The sequence below is a fragment of the Pteropus alecto genome, unplaced genomic scaffold (assembly GCF_000325575.1).
Source record: "Pteropus alecto unplaced genomic scaffold, ASM32557v1 scaffold25, whole genome shotgun sequence".
In the NCBI taxonomy this organism is placed as follows: domain Eukaryota; kingdom Metazoa; phylum Chordata; class Mammalia; order Chiroptera; family Pteropodidae; genus Pteropus; species Pteropus alecto.
The window spans coordinates 27,136,882-27,152,682 of record NW_006441955.1 but is presented as its reverse complement, the minus strand read 5'-3'; the positions used below and the strand labels follow the sequence as shown (position 1 = coordinate 27,152,682).

The following is a 15,801-nucleotide window of genomic DNA, read 5'->3' as shown; positions in this document are numbered from 1 at the left end:
GTTGGCTTGCTGTTTAAATTTCTTGAATAAAGAATTCATTTCCCTCCTGAGAGTCTAGATGGACCATAAGTTTCCATATTCGCCAATCAAGTCTTATAACAATAACAATAACTGGAGATTTGATCTCAAAGAGATTTAGTTTGAGCTATTTCTGCTCACAAATGTAGAAGATTGCACTTAAGTAACATGAGGTATTTTTTTTCATTACTAAAAAGTTTAGAAATGTATAAAATATAAATGAGTTTTTTATGAACTGAATGATTTAGTAAGCCCAAGCTTTAGTGGTTTGTCATTTTTTTAGCCAGCTTTTAGGCTTGACTTATCAGTGCCCCAAGAAAACAGAGTAAGAAACTTGAACGCAAACCTTTCAGCCAGGTAACTCTATGGTTTATAAGTGGCAATGAATGACGTTTCCTCATGAAAACCTTGGAAATTATCAATGTCGCACATTTTATTAATCCATGTTTAACCTGAAGCCTAGAAACTAACTCCCCGTCTTCCTGTCCTCAAAATTTCTATTACCAACTGTACTATGTTGAAGTTTATATGACAGGCCATTTCAACACTTTTGTTTAGTTAAATGGAAGTGCATCACTTTTAAAGAAAAGCCCTATTGCCAAAAAATATAAACAGCCCTAACTTTGATTAATATAAATATTTAAAAACCAGAACATACTGTTACATTTTACAATAACAATTCTGATGTAGCTGATGGGAAAGAAAAAGTGCTTTCATACATTAGATGAATCCAACAAAATACAGCTGCAGAACAAAATTTTAAGTAAATATGAATTGTTTGTCTTTTTACGGGGCTCTGGTATTTACTTAAATGGAGTTATTTTAGAACACTTATGTTTCATTAATAACAACTAAAGTGTTTTTTTTTTTACAGTTTTAGTTCTGACGTATTTGATTTAAATTTCAAAGTCCTCTAATTAAAAAATACCATTAAAATTATTCCTCCTGCCCAGTTTAGGATTTTGCTAATAAGCCACTGGACAAGAGATGTATAAAATGAATAGATGAAGAAAAACTTTGACAGCAAAAGCGAGGTCTGGAGGATGAAGTTAGTTTATTAGGCCCCATTTGTCACGAATGGCCCTGCTGCACATATAAAAGCAAATCCCTCTACCTTAGAAGATTAATTCTGAAGGAGGCACTCTTGGGTCAAAGTATACATAAGCGTGTGCCTAATCTCAGAGAAATCAGGCTATTTTCTCACAGCAATTAAGCAGAGGTCTGGGGTTTCACCCACAGTGTATTTAAACACAGGATACAATTAAACCCCGAAGTATTAATATCTTTGCTCTGCAAAATTGCCCAGGAAATAGATTTTGCCTTCTTCCAAATGAAAAGCAAGGCAAATTAAGAGAATAACTTGATTCTTAGCTAACTTGCTTGAAATAAGTGTTGTATTTTCTCCTAATTGGGAATGTCTTATGTACATAAAGATAGTTCTTACTTTACAATGGGGTAAGAGTTATAAGCTTTTTAGTTCCTTTAATCTAAATAAAAAACGAATCTTAGAGGTTTGCATAAAAATGTACTGTAATTAAATTTCTTATTCAGCATATGTTAAAAATCAACTCCTTATAAAAATCTGAGAACTCACTGTTTACCACCAACAAAATGTCACAACTGGGAAGTTTTGCACCTATATAAAGAGTAAAAAGTAAATGTAAATCTTAAGCAATCAAGTATGCAGAGGGATTGCTTTCTGCAGAGGTTTTTCTTGAAGTCATTTTATTAATATACTCATCTCAAGTCAAGAGCTAATTTTATAGAGAAAATTATTGCCAGTTTAAAGCACTGCTTCAAAAATTCTAAATATTAAAAACAAAAACACACAAAATGACCTTTATTTATTGGGCATTAGTTTCCTAGTGGCAAAATTTTAATAGTATATCAAAGTTATATTAAATAAACCACCACCTTTGTACAGATTTTGAAAAAAAACCCTGATATTAAAAACATTTTTCTTCATATTACAATTACTGTTACTTCTCTTTTGTCTACACATCAGATTATTATTCCATTTTATTGCCAAACCAAATTATCTTTGAATTTTTTGGGGGTAGAGTAATAGAGAGAAGTTGGTCTTGGAATTGTAAAAGAGAAATAGATTTTTATTTATATTGTTGAATCAATATTTATTTAATTTATATAAGAGTTTCTAACAAAATAGTTGGTGTACGATCCAGTGAGAAATTATAGTCCATGACACATAGGCATGTTCTTAGAAATTCAGAAAACTGAAAGAATAAATCAAAATAGAATTAATTAGATGTAGGATGATATGTATATATGTGTGTGCACTAACATACTTTCCTACTTAATACTCTATTGTTGACCTTAAGTACTTAAGGTCAAGTGCACAAGGCAATGTCTCCTTGAAACCATACTATAAATAATTTAGGCACTTTTTGATGTGTGCTGGAGTATGTGAGAAGGCATGCAATCTGAATTTTACAAAGGATTGTTTTACTAGGACTAATGACTCTAATAGTACTTCTTGCTGACATCACTGGTAAATTGGTCTACTCTAACCTTTAAAAGTGCAGCATATCCCAAAATGAGTTACTTATTAAACAAAAGTTCTTTTTTTGAGTGCAACTGACCTTTAAATGATTATTTCTCAGCACTTGCAACAAAGAGAATCTCACCTATCACCTTTACACTTTTGATGCTATAGGGAGTAGATCCATAACCTTTTCACAACACTTAACGTGCAGTACAACATGGAATTACAAACGCTAATGAGCACTTTTTTCTTTTAAGGAGGGAAATCCTATTACTTTATTAAATTGTTGCTTTGCAGTACACAGAAGCTATGGAAAATTATAACAATAAATCATTTATTTTGATCAACTTGCAACTATTTTAGAAAATATAACCCCAAAGCATCAAGGAGTTATTTACTGCTAATGACAGTTTCTACTGAAATTTTCTTCCCTCAACTTCCAAGGGATGTGTGTGTGTGTGTGTGTGTGTGTGTGTGTGTGTGTGTGTGTGTGTCTTGGGGTGGTGGTGGGGGGGGATGTGATTTAAAGAGTTATATTTGATTAGAAAAATATTGTCTTTAGGTTAGGATACTTTTACAATATTTGTAAGCAATTTAAGTTACACCTATATGGAACCAGCACGGTACACCTTTTCATTAACTGGGAGGAAAAGCTTTTGAAACTCCAGAAGTATTGGTGGAATACATATCCTGTAATGTTAGTGATTTTAAGATTTAAACATCTTTCCTTGTAAAGATGTAATAGATATAATCAAGGCATGATTTTCCTTAATTAAGTGGAGATGGTAATTATAAACTTTATTCTCAGGAATCAAATCCAGCACATATTAGGAAGAACTAATGTTTTCTGGGATCACTTTACTAATATAAGGAGATCCACATTATTTCAAGTCCCAGTAGTTTTTTCTTGAGCAGATAACCTAGTTTACACTTTAGTAGAGCTGCTGAATCTAATAACGATTTTATTAGCCTAAATATTTTCCTTTTTTAAAAAAAGTATTTTAATTTTGAAAAATTTCAAGAAAAAGTTTCTTGATCTGAAGGATTTAAATATTGTTAACAAGCTAGTATGTCCATTACTTTACATACATTTTACTGTAACATTAAAGTATAAGTAAGTGTTTATGTTCCAGAGTAAGTTTTTTTCTTGCATAGCTGATCTTATTTATAAAATACTGTTTTAGAAAGATGTTGGATTCTAAAAAATTTTTAAATATCAACTGTCCACAGTAAAAAGCCATTTTCCACCTGTGTGTTCTTTCTCCCTTCTTTTCCCACATCTCTTAGAAAGTGAATATATTGGAATGAATTACTGAGATATTTGAGATTTTTTCCCTAAACAATGAAAAATAACTGTTTAGAAATAATGTTCACTTAACAATTCTGTTTTTGGCTCTGACTTGGTAATGTTTTGTAAAGCATGAGGGGTAGCCACATGCCTTCATTAGAGAAATAAAACTTAATGTCCTTTGGAAACACTGGGCTCTAAAAGAAAAAAAAAATAGCAGAGATACGACTCATTTGACTTCTTTTAGTTTAATTCACAAAAAGGCAAATCGGTTATTTTATTGGCATGTAATCACAAAAAATAATACACAGACTTAAGACTAAACAGACTCAATGTCAAGACTTCCTGGGTCGTATTCATTAATTATCATGGCTGCCGACAAACAACAGATGAAAATCAACAATGCTGGATAAAATAATCATCAAGGGCTTCTATGTCTGTAAACTATTTAAATTCTTGAAACTGAATATTTATGATGAGTGGTGCTCCTTTAATGTATACCATATTTTCACCAGTTCTTAGCCACGACTGCGTTCAGAACCCCCAGGTGCTCCTGTCTTTTTTCTACACCCACCTTTCCCTTGGCTTCATCTTGGCCCTCTCTGCTAACATCACGCCTGATAGAAAACTGAACACCCAGTGTCTCTTCGAACCTCTCAAGTGCCTGCTCATTTTGCGATACCCTGCTCCATCCTTAATAGTAGTTCAGTTTCACTGCCCTTTCAAAGGCAGCCCCCGTGAAACAGTTGTGAAGTTTATTTTGCGCTTATCAGTACAATGTAAACCAGTGTGGGCTTACCTCCTTGGGGTTAAGGAACCCACATTGTCTGTGAGCACAGACAGCACTTTTTGGCTACAGATGTGACTGGTTAACTGAACAAGCAAGGAGGATAAATCCACACAACAATACTTCATTCACCAAGGAAATCTGCAGTGGATTACAGCTTCTCTATGGTTAAGTCTGGTCTTAATTTAGTGCTTTTATTCAGTTTTCAACCACAAACGAGCCCCTTATGAGGCATTCACTATGCAGAATTGACAACTCTTTTTATCTACTTGAAAAATATTTTTGGATAATAATTTATGGTTACAAAATATTTTAAGCAGTTTGAATAGTTATATTATATTCTTTCAATGCTTAATGATGCAAGATCCCCTGTAAAAATGGAATGCAAGGCAATCTGGTAATTTTACATACAGTGTTCATAACAACAGAGCCATTTGGTCATATAGAAACACAAATTAAAAAAAAACTGCATATTTCATAGGAAGTCTTATAAAGACTTTTAAAAGCTCTTAAACTGTATCTCGGGAGAAAATCAGAATCCAGAACAGTGTCTAAAGGCCCTATGTATATGGGTGAAAAAATAATTTTGGCAAGCACTGTATTTTATTTATGGATTATTATGTTTAAAATAGCATATTTTGAACACCCTTCAGAGGAAAAAAAGCTGCAGGTCTCTCTGAGGACACAAGGGAGAGTTCATATGCTACTTATATTTTATACATGAAACCAAAATGTGTGGGTAGGTTTGTACTTTTTCACCATCAAATGTATTCTCTTAATTTATATTCTGAATTAATACCATCTTTTAAAAAAAAAATCGATCAGAAGGTGCTCATTATTATTGGGCAAATAGTTATTTTCAAGGACTGATTGCCAGTAACTACGACTACTCTGAAAACCTCAAACAGGCTGGAAAACATCATATACCTTTAAGAAGTGGGAAGTGCCAGTAAACAGAGTTTGTCATTTTAGATGCACATCTTCTAGTGTTGCCAACCAGTGACCCTGTAACTGGAAATGGGACCCATGTAAATAAGATGGAATGTATTTCATCAGCAGAGACAATGAAAGTAGTGTGGTTGATGTTCTTTGATATGATAAGAATTCCTTTGCATTGCTTTAGATTAATTTAAACCGTGGTTACACAAAGCTTTATAACTTTCCTCTTGGCAGAACTTGAGCACTTTCAGACTCATTGATACAAGAGATTCTTCCCATTGCAGAATGAACTCCTTGCAGCTTAACAAAGGAAAACATTCAACTAAGGTACTTGCTGTATTTTCCTCATTAGTGGCTACACTGTCTTGAGCAGGGGATGAGTGTTTGAGGAAGAGCATCCTTGGCATTAACAAGAAAGGACATTGCTTTTACAAGGAAGAACCCTTTGTGGTTTTCTAAAACATCTCTTCTCAAGTGCCATATGTAAATCATACTTAAAAAAACCCAAATTATGTGTGTGCTTCAGGGGAGAAAACTACATAAATGCGCAATAGAAAAATAATGAACTGTATCACTTTGGTTAGTTATGCAATTATTGCTTTTTTATGGACTCAAATGTTGTTTGGTTTTCATCATAAAAACAGGTGGGTTTGCTTTTTTAATTGTTGTTGGTTTGTAATTTTGTTCAAAAGAATTATGTTATCATTCTTTTAGAAACTGTCTTGTTCTGCGTTTAATCTGGTAGCTGGGTTTCTTCACCTTCATAGACATTCTAACGAAGGTGTAAAAGAAAAGTTTAGAAAGAGAATAAATTAGATGCAGAAGCACTGGATTCAAATGCCACTTACTATAATTCCTAAATCATTTCTATTAGAATTAATTTCATTAATAATATCACAGCTACCTTCTGTTGTTTATCTCAAACATATTAACATATAGATAAAAGCAACTTCTGTAACAGAAGACAGAGGTTTGGAATTATAACAGCAATGAACTAGCTTAGATAACCAAAGCAAAAATAGTTTCTAATCACGATCTGTAGGTCAACAAACACGATTCTGAGGAAGATTTGGTGCATTCTCTCTGATCCGCGTGGTACACAGATCTATTATGTTCCTACATCATTTACATTACACCTTGTGTACCTGGATGCTAATCTTATTTCTCCTTCCTCTTCCTGCCAAGTATTATATGTGAAGTTAGAGTGGGAGGGTCATTTAACAACGAATGTCCCCCTTGTATAACCATTAAGAAGCTATCCAGGCTAAATAACTTGTTTTTTAAGTCACTGTACAATTTCAAGGTTTTAATGATCCTTAAAATATAATACCCTGTGTCCTTTATTTCCTGAAGTGGAAGCTAGTGCCAGCCTTTAGAATTCATGTAAAACAAGAGATTCAATACGGATTGAAGACAGAATGAAAACTTGCTAAGCAATTAATCCACTTTGAATACTTTCCTAATGATTTGCACCTTTTCTTACTGATCTTAAAAAAATCCAGATTTATTCAGAAGAAAATCAAATAAAACATACATCCAAATATTTTTATAGTGCATTTGTTAGTGTGAAACCCACACAGTGGGGCAGGAAAAATTGAATCTTTAAATGATTTAAACATAAAGGTGTTTCTGGTTGAACAGTAACAACTTGAATTTTCTTCCCTGTGCCTTGAAGCTATGGGAGAAGGGAAAGATTTGAAACAGGAAACTGGATAAATGAGCATAGAGAAGGGGCTAATTTCCTAACAGGATAATCCTGCAAATGACACCTAGTTGGGGAAAAGTTGTCATAAACTGACTGCTGATTTGTAGAGGCCCAGGCTTAAAAGTTAGGGCAGACCAGAGACATTATTGAGACTCAAGACTCAGCTGCAAAACAGAGCTGAGTCTGACTGATGTGTGTAATACAGGCAGTGTATTACCAAGGAGCTTGGAGAGAACATAGACAAGTCTTGCCAGTAAAGACATATTGTCTGATAGACACTGTATGGGCAGAGGAGACTCTTCTGGAGGACCATGTGTACATGCAGACTGAAGACTTGGGAGTCCAAGAGCAGAAGGGAATGTACCTCAGTGGTTAGTGAGGTCATGAGAACTAGAGCCTGGCACAAATTCATGGAAGGTGTCAATAGTCGAGGGTTATGGCTGAAAAGTTCATGACTTTTCTAACTAATAGAAATGGCAAATCCAAAGATATAGAATTTAATGAAAAGTCGAAGAGTTATCAGAGCATAATGAACAGGGACAGTAACAAAGTCAGAGAGCTTGCCTTGAGTAAATGCAGAAGGCATCTCAGGAGCTTCTGCAGGCTCAGACACTTCAAGAGATATTTCTTGTAGGAAAACGATAACCATGCCTGAAAGGACAAGCATCGGATCCAACAAGATGATGTGTATGTCTAAGATGGGGACTGAGACCGAGATCATACTACCCTATTTATAGTGAGGAAGTACTGGAGGTTTTGCATAAGTATGATAATTGCACATATCAATATACACACATATATGCATATACCTAAATTAATTGCCTAGTAAAATATATATAGCCTTCACCCAAATTGTTGAGTTAATCAAGAACAAGCACACTGGTTGCCAAAGTCCCAAGGCATAGAACATTTATTCAGGTGCCAAGTAGAAACACCTGAAATGTGGGTGTGCCTAACTAAGCATTCCATCATATTTCTGGCACTTAGCAAAGACTGGCCTCCATTGAATATGCCACACACTGTAACCTGGTTGAGCACTACATGCCTATCATCTGAATGGGGTTAGTCTCTGATTGGACTATTGCCGAGTAACCCAATTTTGAAATAGCACAAATTTTAATTATATGTTTCATTTAACTGACACTTGTCCTTGGAGGCTGTCATCAAAACCTAAGAATTTTTGATGTGGGAACTATTATTATCTATGATTTATAGAAAGGTAAAAATAAATGAGGAGAGAAATAAAGAAAGGCTGAGAGGTTTATGGCATGGTAGAATTGGAAGACTAGAGATTCCACTGGTGAAAAAGAGGATCACATCAATTACCTAGAAAAGGTATAGAAAATGAAAACCCAGACCATTGAATTTCTGGTGTTTGAGGTATGATTTTACTAAGTAGCCACTTCATCCATAATTTCATGTTGTGGATATAGTAGACCATTCTTTTTCTGGGTAAACTGGGAAAAAATGCCTCCCAAGTAACATGCTCGAAGCTGAGAATGTGTCCTTTGTAAAAATAAGTTCTACCAATTTAACAATCCTATACTATGTGTCTTCTGCACAAGAGAAAAAGTGTGATGAGGGAAAGGGATGGGGTGCAGATGAAACAAGATAGATAATGCATTGATAATCATTGAATTTTGATCATGGGTATGTGGGGCTTGTTAAATTATTCTGTTCACTTTAGTGTAATTTGGTAATTTTTCAAAATAAAAAGTTAAAAGAAATTCAATTTAGAGAAACATGTAGATACTTGTACAATTTTGTTTGGGCAAATTAATTTATTTTATACTGCAAAAGATGGCCATACACAGGACAGATCATCTTATATTAATTATATTATATTACTATGCTTATGTTAATGATCTCACTGTATACCAAGTGCTCCTAAAAATGAAAACCAAAAAATCTTTATATATTTTTTTCTAGTTTCTGCATTTATAAGCAGTCTTTTTTATAACAGCCTTAAGTTCCAGACTGAATGCCAAATGTGCTTCCTGTTAAGATCAAATTTAGCTTTAAAATAATTAGCCCTTGGTCCTAATTCTAATGGAAATGTAAGACTTAACTATTCAGTGATAGTAGGTAGCACTATTAGATACTGCTGCTAACAGTGATCTATATGAAATAATTAACAGTCTGTTTCTTATAGATATATGCAGAATTTCTCCTAAACCAAAGGCAAAAACAATAATAAAAACTACTGCCTTTTAACCTTTCCATGAATTTAAATAAAAAACGTGTACTGAACTGCACATTAATAAGGCCTGTTAAGCTTGGAAGAATATTTTATGTTCATCTGCAGTTCATCAGACAGGTTCATGACCTCAGTAGAATTGCTCTAGCTCCCGCAGTTTTTAAACTGGCGTGGGGGAGGATGTGAAATATTATTTTATGATTAAAAAATTTTACTAGAATTGACAGAAACAAGGAAACACATTCTGATATTGAGTATAGGCTCTGAAATTAGCACATATAAAACTAAATATATTGAATGGATTGACTTTTATTCCTCCAGGAACCTTAAAAAGAAGCAACTAAAGAGAGCTAAATATAACACTAGGGTTTTATTCTTAATGTAGGACATTTAAGGTTCAGCCTCTACTTTGTGTCTGGAGGTACACACAGAGGGAAACCACAGCCTTATTTCACAATTTTCTAGGTTATAAGGTAAAGCCAAAAATATATAATGTTTCTTCCTTAATTTTTTTTTCTCACTAAACGGTATCTATTTTGGAAATGCCCTAGTGTTCTTATCCTGCCTTCCCCCATATTTCCTGTTGAACAACATTGTGTGAAAGCCATTACTATTCAGGGTATCGCTGCTAGCAGAGGTCCCACTAAAACGGTGAAGTAAGTCCAGTTGCATCTCCATCACTCAGCCTGAGAAAATTTCATCTGCAGAGCTGATTCATGCTACTTCTTTGGATCTGCCACTGGCAGCACAATAAGGGATGAATGAAATAAGCACTCAGCAGCTGAATGCCCTTAAAGACCACTTGGGAACTTTATTTGGTGCCAAATAAAGTGACCTGCCAGTGTCAGCTGCGGGAAGCATATTGTATTGGGCTCTGCAGTCTGTCCCAGTTGCCTATTCATTTCTGAGGAAATTTTCAGGTATTGAATTTTAATCCATGATGCCCAATTATAATTTGAGACCCTTTTACATTGGAGACCGGGCTTCACCCCGTTTGGTAATTAAGTCAGAACTGCCTAATACATAATTTTAATTTCCGAAAAGCAGGTGCTTCCCTTGGTCAGTCACCAATCTCTGATTTTCCTTCCTTCTTTAGCTTTAACCATTTCCATTTTCATACCCCCCACCCTGCCCCTGGCTGCCTTCTATAAGTATTTACTGCGTATTAGATGATTTTCCTGCTTAAGCCTGTAGGGATTTCCATAAGCTTTTTAAAAAAAGTGCTTATAAATTTAAAAAAAAAATCATTATGTAGGTATCCATTTGATCTTTACTTTATAATAACTTACTATATTGTTTTTCAAAGTAATTTGAATAAAGGCTTGTTTATGACATTATCTAACACTTGCGATTATGAAGCAAGACTCTCCAGAAATAATTGTCTGCATTAACTTTCTTTGTCTTCTATTTTTACCAATTCAGTTAGAGACCTCTAACAATTCAAAAACTATTGTGGTTGGTTGAGTTTTGTTAAGGCTCTGTGCCTTCTCCTAATAGAACTTTATTGTTTAAAATAAGTATTTGAGAGAGCACATAAGTCAGATACTATCTAAAAAGAAATTGCCCTCCATACACATGCACTAAGATGGTGCAGTCTTATCTTCCAAAACTACTTTGTGCAAGATTGAGCCAGTATCAATAGAGCCAGCAGAGAGGAGATTGTGAAACCAGATGTCAGTTCGTGCCGATGATGACAGTTTCTTTATCCATGCCATTGCTATGAATGAGTTGCCCATTTCACTCTTTTCTTTCCCACACATAAATTATAAAAACTGTTGAAATATTGTTCCTATGATGGCCATCGGTAGGGTTAAATTTAAACTTTGGTGGCCCCAGACAGATATAAGTCATTGGCAAGGGAGGTAAGGAAAAGGGACGGAAAGCAAAACCACAGAGTATTAAATGAGGGAAAAAGAGTTATGAAGGAATAAGGAGGAGAGAGGAGTTGGAGGAAGGGAAAGAAATAGGGATGATTAAGTTGGGAACACAATTAAGTGCTGCCATCAACTAGCTTAATCTGCTCCTCCTTTGGCAGTCTTCTGCAGGCTGAGACCAAAGATGCCTCTGCTACCTCGCTGGACTCCCTTGAATGTTGTCACATAATTAGCTAAGGATTAGCAATACCTGAAAGTCTTTAATGGGACCATGAGCCAATACTATTTTTAAAGAGTAAAGCAACTAAAGTCTGGGTTTGAAAGATGCAAAATTAGAGAGCTTTGCAAAAACACTGTTACTTAACAGAAAAATGTATTTAGTATTTCACTTAAGGAATTAGCTCTCCTAGAATATAAATATGGTTTGATTAAAACAAATGTGAAATTGTTTGTGATCGTGCTTCTAAAACAATGTTCTGAGAAATGTCCATGTCCTGCTAGATATTAACTAATCTTGCCCTCATATATATTTCAACATCATAAATCGTATTTGCCTTCTGCGTCAGAAGGCAAACTGACTCGGTCAGTCACCATGTTTATTACCATATTATAGGCACTGAGAAGTCTTTCAGTAAAAAACAAAATAAAACACAACAAAACCGTTTAGGTTGAACCCAGCATTTAAAAATAAATTTGGCTATGAAAATTTTTTTCTTTAAAAGGCTATTAATAATTTGCATTTTCTAGGACATGGTTATAAAGCAATGTATTCCAGTATTAGTATTTATGATTTTGTCATTGCTTTTGTTTTGAAAAGTATAATTAGCTGAAGTACATGGTAGGTATTATCTTTGGAACCAGAACACTAAAGTTTAATATATCTGTTTACTGTGCAGTTTGTTAAGTTTGATATAAATCTAATACCTTATGACATAGTTTATTTTTGTCATGCCTGTTTACTTTTTGTATTCCTATCAGCCTCTAAGTACATTAAGTGCCCAATCTATGTTTTGTTTTCCCTTGTATCCCTGAGAACTTGCACTATGCTTGGCACATTATAGGCACTCAATATATTTGTTTGAATGAACGAATGAACATTGTAGTAGACATCTGTTTAATCTATAGGTATAATTACATTAGAATGTGGATTTCAAAAGAAAACAATTCTTAGCCTCAAAATAAAAAATACCAGAAGTGAAGGTTGAGAATGACTAAATTGAACTGGTCTTTTGTAGCTTTATCAGAGGCCAATAAATTCCTCACCAATTACTCTGTGGTCTGATGATTCATTGCTCCTATTAGCTGGTCTATTTGAAGTTAATGTTCATTCTATTCTATAATTTTCCAATTTGTTTTTAAATCTTTATATCTTTAATTATTTTCCTATAGCTCTTTCTTACTTGCCTTTTACTTATTGTTGAATGACTTCTTAAAAGCTAAACTAACAGTGAATTTCATATGCTCTAACAAAATTATAAAAGAGACAAGAAAAGGTAACAAAAGTCTAGGACTGAGGAGTGTGTGGTATAGAAGAGGTAAAAGAAGTAAGACGTTTAACTCATTCAACAAGTATTTATTGAATGCCTATTCTATGCTGGACATAGTGCATAAAATCTAGACTATTCAAGGTCAGCCAAAACGACAAAATATTCATTAGACAAATATCGACAGAATTAAGAATTATCAACATTTCATCCTCCCCAAATAAGTTTATACTCTAGAATGACGTAATATTTTTAGAGCAATGATTAATGTGTAAATTGTTTGTCTTATCTGTTATGCTGTTTTTACAGAGGTTCATCTTTTCTTATCTTTATAATGCTGCCAATTTTCCTAAAATTATGCAGTATTTTATGGGCCAGGACAAAACTACTTAATATTATTGTATTGGGCAAAATATAAAGTAATTTTAGTTACCTTAAGTCAAAGTAATAAGTATTCAAAAGTCTACCCAAAAATTGGTTTTGATCAAGAGTTGTCAAACTATGCCTTTTCTATGGGCCGAATCTGACCTACCATGTGTTTTTATAAATAAAGCTTTATTGGAACACAGCTATGCTTATTCACTTACATATTTTCTATGATTGCTTTCCTGCACCTACAGCAAAGTTGAATATTTGCAACAGGGATTATGTGGCCTGCAAAGCTGAAAATATTTATTATCCGGTTCTTTATAGAAGTAGCATAGACAACCTTTAGTAATTTGGATTAGAGCAAAATGATAATTTGGGTAATCATGAAATGATAGGTCACTTAAAAATCATTCAAGATCTCTCTTTGGATATAATTGTGTTCCTATATTTGAATATAATGTGAATATTATTCTGGAAATTCTTATCTAATAAAAATAACATCCTCTTCATTCAAGATCTAAATCAATAGCAATTGGAATTCCATTTCAGTGCTGTTCTCTTGTTCAATATCTGTAAGTATAGAAATGAAAAATGAGAATGTCTAGGTTTTATAGTAATACCGGGAATGTAGAGCTTGTTTCAAGAAACAGGATACTTTAGTGGATATTGTAGACAGACTAGAAGATTGTTTATGTCCTAATATCCACTTTTTTTTGTGTAGTCTCATTCTACACAGAATAGGGCTGACTTGTGTCATCAGTAGGATATTGCAGAAATTATGGAGTGTGACTTCTGAATCTAGGTCCTAAAAGATGTTGTGCTTTTTGTCTTATTTTGAAAGAACCAGCTACTATGTCGAGAGGATACTCAAGCAGCTCTTTGGAAAGGTCGACGTGGGAAAGAACTGAGCTATCTGCTAACAGTTGAAGAAGAACTGAGGCATCCAGCTAACAACTATGAGTGAAAAATCTTGGAAGCATATCTTCGAGCCCCAGTCAAGCATTTAGGAGATGACTGTAGCTCCTGCTGACATCTGATGACAACCTCCTAAGAGACATAGTTCTCCTAAGAGAACCACCCAGCTAAGTCCTGAATTTCTGGCCCTCATAGTCTATGAGATAATAAATGTTTACTGTTTTAAGCCACTAATTTTTATGGTAATTTGTTATGCAGCAATAGATAACTAATACAGTGTATGAGAGTGTGGGCTCTGGTGTCATACAACTTATGTTTGAACCCTGGATCTACCACTTACTAGATGTGACCTTGGGCCAATTACTTAACTATGTTATATAGTTTTCTCATCTGCAAAAGTGAAGATTTAATTGTCCATATCTCATAGAATTGTTGTGAGGAATTCAATGAGATAATAAATGAAGAAACTGCCTGATATGTAGTAATTGTTAAACATTAACAGTTATTGCTTTTAATTATTGCTAGAACTGACTCCAAGTACCCACCTAAGAATTTTTTGAACCTTTTTTTTTGGCAATGAAGTGAAAACATAGCAGAATTTTAAAAAACATATCGTACATCCAAGAATTTATACAACTTGGAACACCTAAAGTTTATGTGGTAGGTCAGTAAAATAAGTAGTTAAGAGGCTATTGTCAATACCTCTGAAAACAGGATACATATTACTACTCCATAATATTACATATGAACAATAGAGGATGAAGAACAGGCTGCTACTGAAGAACATAGGTAAAACTACATAGTCTAACTCCAGCCAAAAATTTTAAAAAACAAAATGACAAATGTAATTTTTGGTCTAATTTTCTAAAGCCTAAACCACACATATTGGTTTTGTGCGTGTGTGTGTAAAAATAAAAGATAAATTGCAAAATAATATGATTCTTTGCAGATTGTTTGAGTTATCTAACCCTTCTTTAATCCGAGGGATTATTGAACAAAACCAATGTTCCAGAAACACTTATGAAATCTGTTGTGGATTACAAATATCATCAGTTAAACCTGTTTCAAATTTATTGCTTTCATTCAGGTTAAATAATAAAAGGGTCCATTTGTCCCTCTACATGTATATACACGAATTTAGCTTTCATCATTCTCTACAAGTTTAATCCAGTGATTTATGATTTTTAATGTATATTCAGGAAATCTGTTGAAGAAACCCATCCAGACAGACAGAAGAGTTAGATGGTATTAATAGGATGTGTGGAGGATTTAAAGATGGTTGATTCAGTTCAGAGTAAGTTAAAAGGAGAAAAAGAATTTAATGCTGTAACCTTCCTTGAGGTTCTAATCATTTTAATGACTTCAGCAAAAGAGAACAGGCTAAGATCAAGAAAGTCCAGAGAGAATGATTCCTGTTTCTAGAAATACATTACACGGAAGAAAAGCCACTGAAGTGTGTTTTAACAGTGGAAAATATCATTATATTTTTCTTAGAGAAAATCTGCCTTCTATTTAAATCATTATATTAATGATTAAATTTGAGGTTTCAGAAATTGATTTTTCTTGGTGAAGCCATTGTATTTCACTTAGCACCACAACCAGCAGCAAAAACTTCCTTCCTTCCTCCCTTCCCTCCTTTCCCCTTCCTCCCTTCCTTCCTTTCTCCCTTCCCCTTCCCCCTTCCTTCCTTCCCCGCTTCCTTCCTTCCCTCCCCTTCCTTCC

The 15,801-nt window shown here is 34.1% G+C and overlaps 1 long non-coding RNA gene across 1 annotated transcript in view; it reads left to right on the top strand.

The window, feature by feature from the left end:
* The window catches only part of LOC112485785, a 21,844-nt gene extending 7,531 nt beyond the window's left edge, over positions 1–14,313 (top strand). The window contains exon 3 of the long non-coding RNA XR_003048569.1: positions 14,006–14,313. This is a non-coding gene — a long non-coding RNA (uncharacterized LOC112485785). The remainder of the gene's footprint in view (positions 1–14,005) is intronic.
* Positions 14,314–15,801: the final 1,488 nt, after the last annotated feature.